The sequence below is a fragment of the Biomphalaria glabrata genome, chromosome 8 (assembly GCF_947242115.1).
Source record: "Biomphalaria glabrata chromosome 8, xgBioGlab47.1, whole genome shotgun sequence".
Taxonomy (NCBI): Eukaryota; Metazoa; Mollusca; class Gastropoda; family Planorbidae; genus Biomphalaria; species Biomphalaria glabrata.
The window spans coordinates 30,584,151-30,593,869 of record NC_074718.1 but is presented as its reverse complement, the minus strand read 5'-3'; positions in this window follow the sequence as shown (position 1 = coordinate 30,593,869).

Here is a 9,719-nt window from a genome sequence, read left to right as displayed (position 1 = left end):
CTTTCCGCTATTGATTAATGTTTATTTGCGGAGAAACTCAATCAAATCAATTGTGATTCTGTGGATCAATATCTGTCTGATCTCAATACAATTGTGTTTTCGGGATATCCGAGTTGTATGATCTATAATCTGTTTTTTTTTCTGTCTAATGACTTTCATACGTTTTGTTATTGTGGGCATCAAATTGTTTCAAAGAGAAAAGTAGACTCTCCAGTGACTAAGTGAATAGTATTTTTTCTAAAATAAAAAATATATACCTACAATCTAAGTAAAATATCTTGCAAGGGGAGGAGGGGTTCAAATTTTAAAATCCGCCAAGGTCCCCCTTTTGAGAGAGGGAGGCCAGATGAGTGTTAGAAATTGGCTTTTATATTAATTAAATATTACACCATTATCTTATGTCATAGATGAAGCTGAATAACCCACACATACATGAAACTATATATCCAACATATAGATGGAGTTATATGTATTACACATAGATGGAGTTATATATCCTACACATAGATGAGGTTATATATCCTACACATACATGAAGTTATATATCCTACACATAGATGAAGTTATATATCCTACACATAGATGAAGTTATATATCCTACACATACATGAAGTTATATATCCTACACATAGATGAAGTTATATATCCTATACATAGATGAAGTTATATATCCTACACATACATGAAGTTATATATCCTACACATACATGAAGTTATATATCCTACACATAGATGAAGTTATATATCCTACACATACATGAAGTTATATATCCTACACATATATGAAGTTATATATCCTACACATACATGAAGTTATATATCCTACACATATATGAAGTTATATATCCTACACATACATGAAGTTATATATCCTACACATACATGAAGTTATATATCCTACACATACATGAAGTTATATATCCTACACATAGATGAAGTTATATATCCTACACATACATGAAGTTATATATCCTACACATACATAAAGTTATATATCCTACACATACATGAAGTTATATATCCTACACATACATAAAGTTATATATCCTACACATACATGAAGTTATATATCCTACACATACATGAAGTTATATATCCTACACATAGATGAAGTTATATATCCTACACATACATGAAGTTATATATCCTACACATACATAAAGTTATATATCCTACACATACATGAAGTTATATATCCTACACATACATAAAGTTATATATCCTACACATACATGAAGCTATATATCCTACACATAGATGAAGCTATATATCCTACACATACATGAAGCTATATATCCTACACATAGATGAAGCTATATATCCTACACATAGATGAAGCTATATATCCTACACATACATGAAGCTATATATCCTACACATAAATCATGTAACCTATCCTAGAAACACATAGATAAATGTATATACAAGTAGCCTATTGTTATCATTTAACAAGTTACATAAAAAAAATGTTTTTTAAGACAATTCCTCCTTTATGAAGACGAAGACACTCTTTTAAAAGCGACTACTTTGCACTACAAAATGATAGATTATAGAAATGAAAAGTGTTTACCAAACTTTGAAACAAGCTAAATATAAAAAAAATTCTTTAGAAAAAAAAATCAAACAAAGCTTATCTTTAGGGGAAGAACTCCGCCCTTAAAACTACATATTAATAACTTACAAGATATTTCCCTTATTCGATATCAAAGGAAATAATTAATTACCTATAATCTATTGAGTGATTGTTTTTTTTTCTTTTATTGATCATGTTTTGTTTGATAAAAAAAAATAATTGGTTAAAGTATCAACTTGATCGGAAAATGCGTGAGGAAGAAATAGAGTTAACAATAATTTAAGGGGACTAAACTTAACAAATATAGCCATATCTGTGAACACTAAGGAATTAGTTTCCTTTGTTGCTATCAAAAAAAAATAATTAATTACTAGTAATTAATTGACAAATAGATTACTTTTAATTTTACTGACTCATGTCTTGTCTATGCAAATGAATAATTGTTCGAAGTTTCAGTTTGATCTGAGGATAGGTGTGGGAGAAATAACGTGTACACACTTTTTAACCAAACAGATAGACAGACAGACAAAGTGGTTACGCCCATGTATAATTATACTTAGAGTATATCACATTTATGTTTGTTGAATTTGATCCTGATCCAGACTAGACTTGAACACTGAATTGTATTATCAATATGGTATTGATATTGCGTATTTATAAAATGTATTATAAACAAATGTGCATTGTCCCAAATTAATTCTATCAGCTCAGCTAATGAATTCTGCATAAACTGTGTGCAGTATGTTCGTGAGAGTTTATTCATTTTTTTTTAACTCTTTTATGAATACATGCGTGAAAACCTTCTGACGTCATTAGGTTCAAGCTTAAAAGACGCAAGTCAAATCCTATTTTAAGATAATTATGTTTTAAAACATTTTGACAGTCAAACTAGAGTTTTTCACGTAAGATTAGTTAGCTTTAATTTTTTTTTTATTCCCAAGAATTAACATAAGTTGTCAAATTTCTAGTAAAATCTTTATCGTGAAATGGAATGATTCAAGAGTTTAATAAATTAATGTTTAGAAACATTTTGCGTTATACGTTGGATTATTAGAATGTTTAGAAGATCGCTTAACCAGGATTTGTTCTCGGTGGAAGGGGGAATGAGGCGGGCTAAAAATGTTCCATTGTTTTCCTAATTTAACATTCATAAGAGAAAAAAAATCGCAGTATAATTAGTATACAGGTTGTATTGTCTTTTTAGAAAGTATTTTTAATGTTAATTGTATTTGTTTTAAGTTATTTCATCCTTATTTGAATACAAAACCCAAGCTACATATCTCCTAACTCATACTTTTTTTATGGCATACCTAATCTGGAAAATAGTAACACACATAAATACTAATTTACTCACTCGTATCAACTCCCTGAAACCATAAGACACACACAGGTATCTGTAGAACTAATTGGCTTTGAGATCATAGAAACAAAACTATAAAATTAAAAATAACAATATTTTGATATAGTTTAGTGCGCTCGCGCTAGGACACAGTCACGTGACGAGGTACAATGATTGTCTGCCTGTCTTTACGTTTGAAACTTTCCCTCCACAAAGCAGACGTGATCGCCGCTCTCTTTAGGCAGTCATTTTTTTTTTGCAATTGATCCACTTGATATTTGATATGCCCTGACAAACTTTTGTAGTCCTGACCCACATTGATCGAAACAATATATGCTGGGCTATTCAAATAGTACTGCAGGAGACTGTAGGGTAACATGATAATAGTATTATTAGTATTGAGCAAGCAGTAACAATACATGAAAAAAAATAATTGGACCTAGTTAATGTATAACCTTTTCATTGATAAAAAATGAATGATGGTATTGTCTCTTAAAGAGTTTTTTATATACTTCCCATGGTCTCTAATACTAAAGTTAGATTGTAGATTTCATACTAGAAAAGAAATCCATAAATAGCAAACTTTGTGCTGTGTCCGGTCTACAGAACGATACAGATGTAGTGATATGCAAAGTATTGTAATTTGCAAAACGACATTCATAAGCTTTTTCACTTGTTGCAAAAATGTATTTTTTTTAAATTATTTTATTGGTAACAGTGATCTTTCAATTAGACGACTATGACATTGTTAATATATCTAATTATTTGTCACGTATTAATTCAATTATAAATAGCTTTACAATTTATTTTAAGACTAGCTTTACAAGACGCTGTTCATTTACCAACTTGACCTTTCAGTTCTGTTCCTCAGACTATCCCTCTTGAAAAAATTAGCTGGCACAGATTGGGGAGCTAATCACAACATCCTGAAAAACACCTATACCAGTTATGTAAGACCTGCACTAGAATATGGTGCCGCAGCATGGGGCTCAGCAGCCCAAACCAACCTAAGAAAAATAGACAAGGTTCAAAATATTGGTCTAAGGATAATGACAGGAGCAATCAAAACAAAACCCATAAGAGCTATGGAGAAAACCGCTGCCCTGATTTCTCTGGATGAAAGAAGAGAAATAAAAATCCTTTCCCAATTCACTAAATTGGAAACCTTGGAGAGGCACCCACTCAGAACAAAAATCCACAAAACTGGCAAAAAAAAACGTCTCAAAAGGACCAATTTCATACAGGAATCTCTAAACCTAAAAAAGAAACACCAACTTGAAAAAATTACTCTGGAATCCACGATACACTATAATGAATCTCCACCCTGGGACGAAAGCCCTCTTCCTACTATAAGGAACCATATTGAAAACATAAAAAGAAAATCTGAATACAGACCAACAGAGCTCAAGGAAATAGTGAACTGTTTTCTACATACCAATTACCCTAGCAATCAGTGGATCAGAGTTTACACGGATGGCTCATCCCATAAAGCCACCACAAATGGAGGAGCTGGAATACTTATCCAATGGCCAGATGGAGGAAAACTAGAAAAATCCATTGCAACTGGAGAGCTCTCTGACAGTCACAGAGCAGAAAGGGAAGCACTAGCACTATCTGCTGCCATGCTAGCAAATCATCCAAGTTCCCCTCACAGTCAGATTGTCTTTCTAACAGACGCGAAAACAACCCTCCAAAGCTTGCAAAACTATGATTCCCCTTATATTAAAAACCTCAGAACAGCACTTACAAAGCTCAATAACAACAGCAAAAAAACTGTTTTTTAATGGATACCAGCTCACATACAACTAGCAGGAAATGAGAAGGCTGATACACTCGCCAAGAGTGGGAGAACAAACTCACAAGTAAACTCTGCACTCTATCCAGAAGAAATGAAGAAATTAATTGTAGATAAAATAAATGAGACATGGACGAGCTCTCATCCAAATCACAAGAAAGATGACTCTTACTATCAGCTATCCCGACAAGACCAACGTATAATCTTTCGACTCAGGACCGGACACAACAGAATGCGACAACACATGTTCCGGAAGCTCAAAATTGGAACCAGTGAAATCTGCCCATGTGGAGTATCACCAGAAAATGCCGACCACGTCCTCCAAAAACTGCTCTCTCTACCAAGAGGCCCGTATAAGACATTGGCCCCAAATCACCCCAATAGAAAGAAAACTATATGGAGAGCTCCCTGATTTGGAAACCACTGCGCAGTTCATCTCATGTATTGGTCTAGTCATATGAACACTCCAACATAACAATGAGAACGATGAAGAAGAAGAAAAATGTTCCTCAAAGGCAAGTTACGATTTGATGTTTTATGAAAAATGCTACTTTTGGTGTATCATGCATGCTGTCCTTGAGTGTTTCTAAAGCTAGTGATTTCACTAATGGTGTTACAAGTCCAGGTTTTCCAAAGATATGTAGACAACGAACTACTTGGCACATTCAAAAACTGAAGCCCGACATTTGCTTTCTTGTTAGTTTTTAAGGATAAATGAATAAATATATATTTTAATTTATTATTATCAGCAATGTTTCTTAAAGTTTTCCTTGTGCCGACCCCCGCCCTTCACATAAGCGAAAAGTAGCCTAACTTCCTCCCACGCCCCCCCCCCATCACATCTTATGAAGCTTGGTGATCTGGGAGAAGCGCTGTGTGCGCACTCAACAGAGTAAAGCAAGAACCTAGGAATTTATGTGTGTTTTTTTTTTATTATAGAAATAAGTTTGAATTACCAACGTCTAAATATAAAATACAATTATTGCTGGTGGCTGTCGACTACCCAACACAACACAACACATTACAACACAACACATTAAAACCTTCCCAACATTGCTCCAGCTACAAATACAAATAGCAATATTTTGATCAAAACCTCTGTCCTGATTCGTAAGGTAATTATGACTACAGTTCGAGGACTACAGTTAAATCTTATCTTCTCCTTTCCTAGCTCCATTTTATAAAAAGAGCATGTGAGTAAATTTATTAATTATTTATTATTTTGATGTTTGGATATAAATGTGAGTAGATGTACTTCAGGTTGATCGCAGTTATTGACCGACTCACTTGTAACTGTAACATTGATCTATCTCTTCTTGCCTGCTGTACGTACCCCCATCTCAACCTCCATTATACTAAAACTTAACCCCCATCTCAACCTCCATTCTACTAAGACGTACGCAATTCTATTGTAGCTGAGAGTCGAAAAGCTTGTATGTCTACTCCACACAATTGTACTCTATTCAAATCGTATTTATTCTAATAACACAAGTTTAGATCTCGATTTAGATAATTAATGTAGTAATTAGTAATACAATTTAATGAACATTAGTTTCAATGTTTCGCACGAGACCACGATGTAACGAATGCTTTAGCTTGACTTAAAATACATTCCTGTCACGCCTCTTATGTTGCACAAAGCGGGAAGAGAACGTCACATCCTATTCCAGGTCCCTAGAGTTCAAACAAAAATAGTTCATAGTTTATTGAACTTTTTTTTTTCAATTATGAGGAGCTCATACAACAATTTTTTTCTGCTTTTACCAAAAAGTAGAATCGTGTATTAGTTCATTACTGCCGTCTTTCGCGGATCATCTAATTAGGATTGTGGAACACTAGTTTTCCGCGGAACTGTTAATCAGGATTACGGCCGAACTCTAGTATTCCGCAGAATACACATCAGGATGGCGGAACACAAGTATTCCTCAGAACACAGTCTGGAATGGATTGAATATTTATCTTTTGTTATAACACAGCTCGACTTGAAGTCTCTTTTACTTTTTATATGTTTCAAAAATTTATTTACTTTACATTGTAAAGAAAGTGTACATTTAAATAATATTTTTTTAGGCAAATATGTCCTACTACAAAATAACATTGAAATATCGAAAGACAAATAACAAATTGGTCAATGGAAAAAAAATTATTTGACCTGGGAACAAATCAACCGGCGAAACGGTGGGTAATGCTAGTAGTGTTCTAAGTATACAAACCTTCACTCTGAACATTCCCATATCGAAATAATCCAACTTCATCAATAAGAAATATGTTTTTGATTGCACAATCTCAAGAATTCCATGGCCTCTTATACACACGGACTAAGAGTAGCGAGGATATAGGGGGAAAAAAGTTGTCAATGAATGTAAAAAAAAAAATATAGTGTTCCAGAGACCACAAGCCGTGGAGTGTTTAGTTGAACACCTGGTTATTAAGCGTTGTTTGTCATGTTTGACATGTATATCTGACCATCTACTAGTGTTTTCTTTTTTTTTTCTCTAATGATCTCTATTTTTATCTCCATCTTTTTCTCCTGTAAGTTTTCTTGATTTTTATTTCATAACTCTTTTATCTCTTTATCTATCTATCTATCTATCTTGCTTTATTTATCTTTATATCTTATTCTTTCTCGCTGTCTCTCTCTTCCTCTCTCTTTTTCTCTTTCTCTCTCTCTTCCTCTCTCTCATTCTCTTTCTCTTCCTTTCTCTCTTTCTCTCTCTTTCTCTCTCTCTCTTTCTCTCTCTTGCTCACTCTCTCTCTGTCTTTGTCTCTCCATATTTCTTTCTTTCACTATCTCTAATGCTGTCAGATTCTCTCGATCTTTTACTCTCAATTTTTTTCTCTCATTTCTTTGTCGTTTTTCTTCACTTCTCTTTCACTGTTCAGCCTCTTCCTCAATTTTTTTTTCTCTCTCTCCTTTTCTACCTTTTTTTTCTTTGTCTTCTTTCTTTCTCTCTGTCTCTTTCTCTCTCTCTCTCTCTCTCTCTCTCTCACTTATATATATATATATATATCCAATACATCCAATATATATATATATATATATATATATATATATATATATATATATATATATATATATATATATATATATATATATATATATATATAATTATAGGCCTATTAATTTATGTCCTCTCTTTAATGCAGCATTTATGGTTAAGCATATTTGAGATTTTGATTGCTGGGCCACAATAGGATTTAATAAAGTAAATCTTTGAGATCTTAATAAAGCATTGAAAAGAAATATCACTGAATTAACTTTGACATTCTAGTTTTTCTTTAAAAATTGCTTGTTTATTGCTTACGTCACAACATGTAGTACATATGTATAGGACTATAGATCTTATTCTTTCTCTCTGTATTACACTATACTAGATGAACCAATAACCTGACAATCCTATAAGTGAAACTTGAGATATCCAATCTTACAGCTATTTTGAAGTTTACTTTTTCTGAAATAGTACAATTTCTTGTTGTTGCGTTGTTTAAACTCACCATCTAGTCATGCACAAATATAAAACACATTTTTATTCATTTCATTAAACTGTTCACATTATACTGTTTCTTTTCTCATTGTAGAAATTCTCCTGAAACAATGTCTTACACTGATCCACAATAGTTCGTACTTTGGCTAAGGATATATGACTGTAGGCCATTAAGCGAAATGACTTAAAATTACCTAAACAGAATTCAAACTAGGTCAGCAGTCACGTCTGGAGAATGTAAAACTACTATTAGAGTGTCAATGGTAACTCAACGAGTGTAATTGCGTGTAGTGCTCAGTATTTGCAGAATAAATTAAGTCCCTTTGTTTGCATTAAATGCTTTCGTACTATGTTCGCCATGAATAGTTCAGCATTTTAAATAGTAGAACCTAGACTTCGGTCCCCTTTCTCTAGGGAGTCTTATTTCGGATGAAAATACAGGATTTCATATTTAGCTTTGGTAAATAAATTCTCAATCGCTTAGCGAGACACTGACACTGATGTATTAGCGGTACATCGGTAAAAACTTGTCACCGTTAAGTATTAGCTTCTTAAATTCTACTTCGGCTTTCTCTTTATCAAGTTGGAGATGAACTGTGTAGTGGTCTACAGGTCAGGTAGTTATCCTATTTTTTTTTTCTAAAAGGTTGTTTCGGGGTCAATATCTTCTTGAGCACATTCGATAAAATATGTACCTTAAAAAGACATGGTTTAATACACTCTCTGGACCCACTCAAAAGTTTAGGCTTCGTTACTTCTAATGTTCAGCTTCCAGAACATATCTTTTAGTTTTGTGTGCTCTGTCTGTCCGTCCGTCCGTCTTGTTTAAATCACAAAAACTAGAAAAGATAGAATCATTCATTATTTTGAATTTAGAGACTTCGACAACTAAATGTATAAATGAAGCCGATCCTTCTGAAAATATAGTAAAAATAATAAGCTTATCTTTAGTCTTAGATTTCTTTATAAAATCTTTAATGTATTTTGCTAAAACAGTCTGTAACAATGAACAACGAGTATATACATCTATTAACTGATTTTAGAGAATCTGTTGTTTATTTGTTGTTTTATTTATTTTTTTTTTTTTGTTTTTGTTTTTTGGCCAATTTACTATAGTTTGTTCATTTTCTAGTTTGTGGATGAACCCTTTCAAGCCACCAAGTGTGCACTACCGTAGTACATCAGGCACTGTATGTGCCAAAGTCTTGTTCAGCAAATAGAGACCACTAATAACCTATTAAATGATTTTGATGAATCTAACAGGACCTAATCAATAGACCGTAGAGTATTGTTATAACCCTGTCCTGCACACCGCCATCCAAGTTAGTGCAGGAGGTGCGCTCTAGCTTCTGCGCTCTCAGAGACTAGACTAAGAAGGAATGCTGACATTAGAAAGAAACAAAGGAGTTCCGCCTAGGTAAAGGAGCTTATGAAAAAACTGCTAAACGCAGACCTTGTTATGTTTGTGATGTCCTGTAAATAAACACCTAACTTTCTTAAGTTGCCTCCGTTATATGTATTACAGTA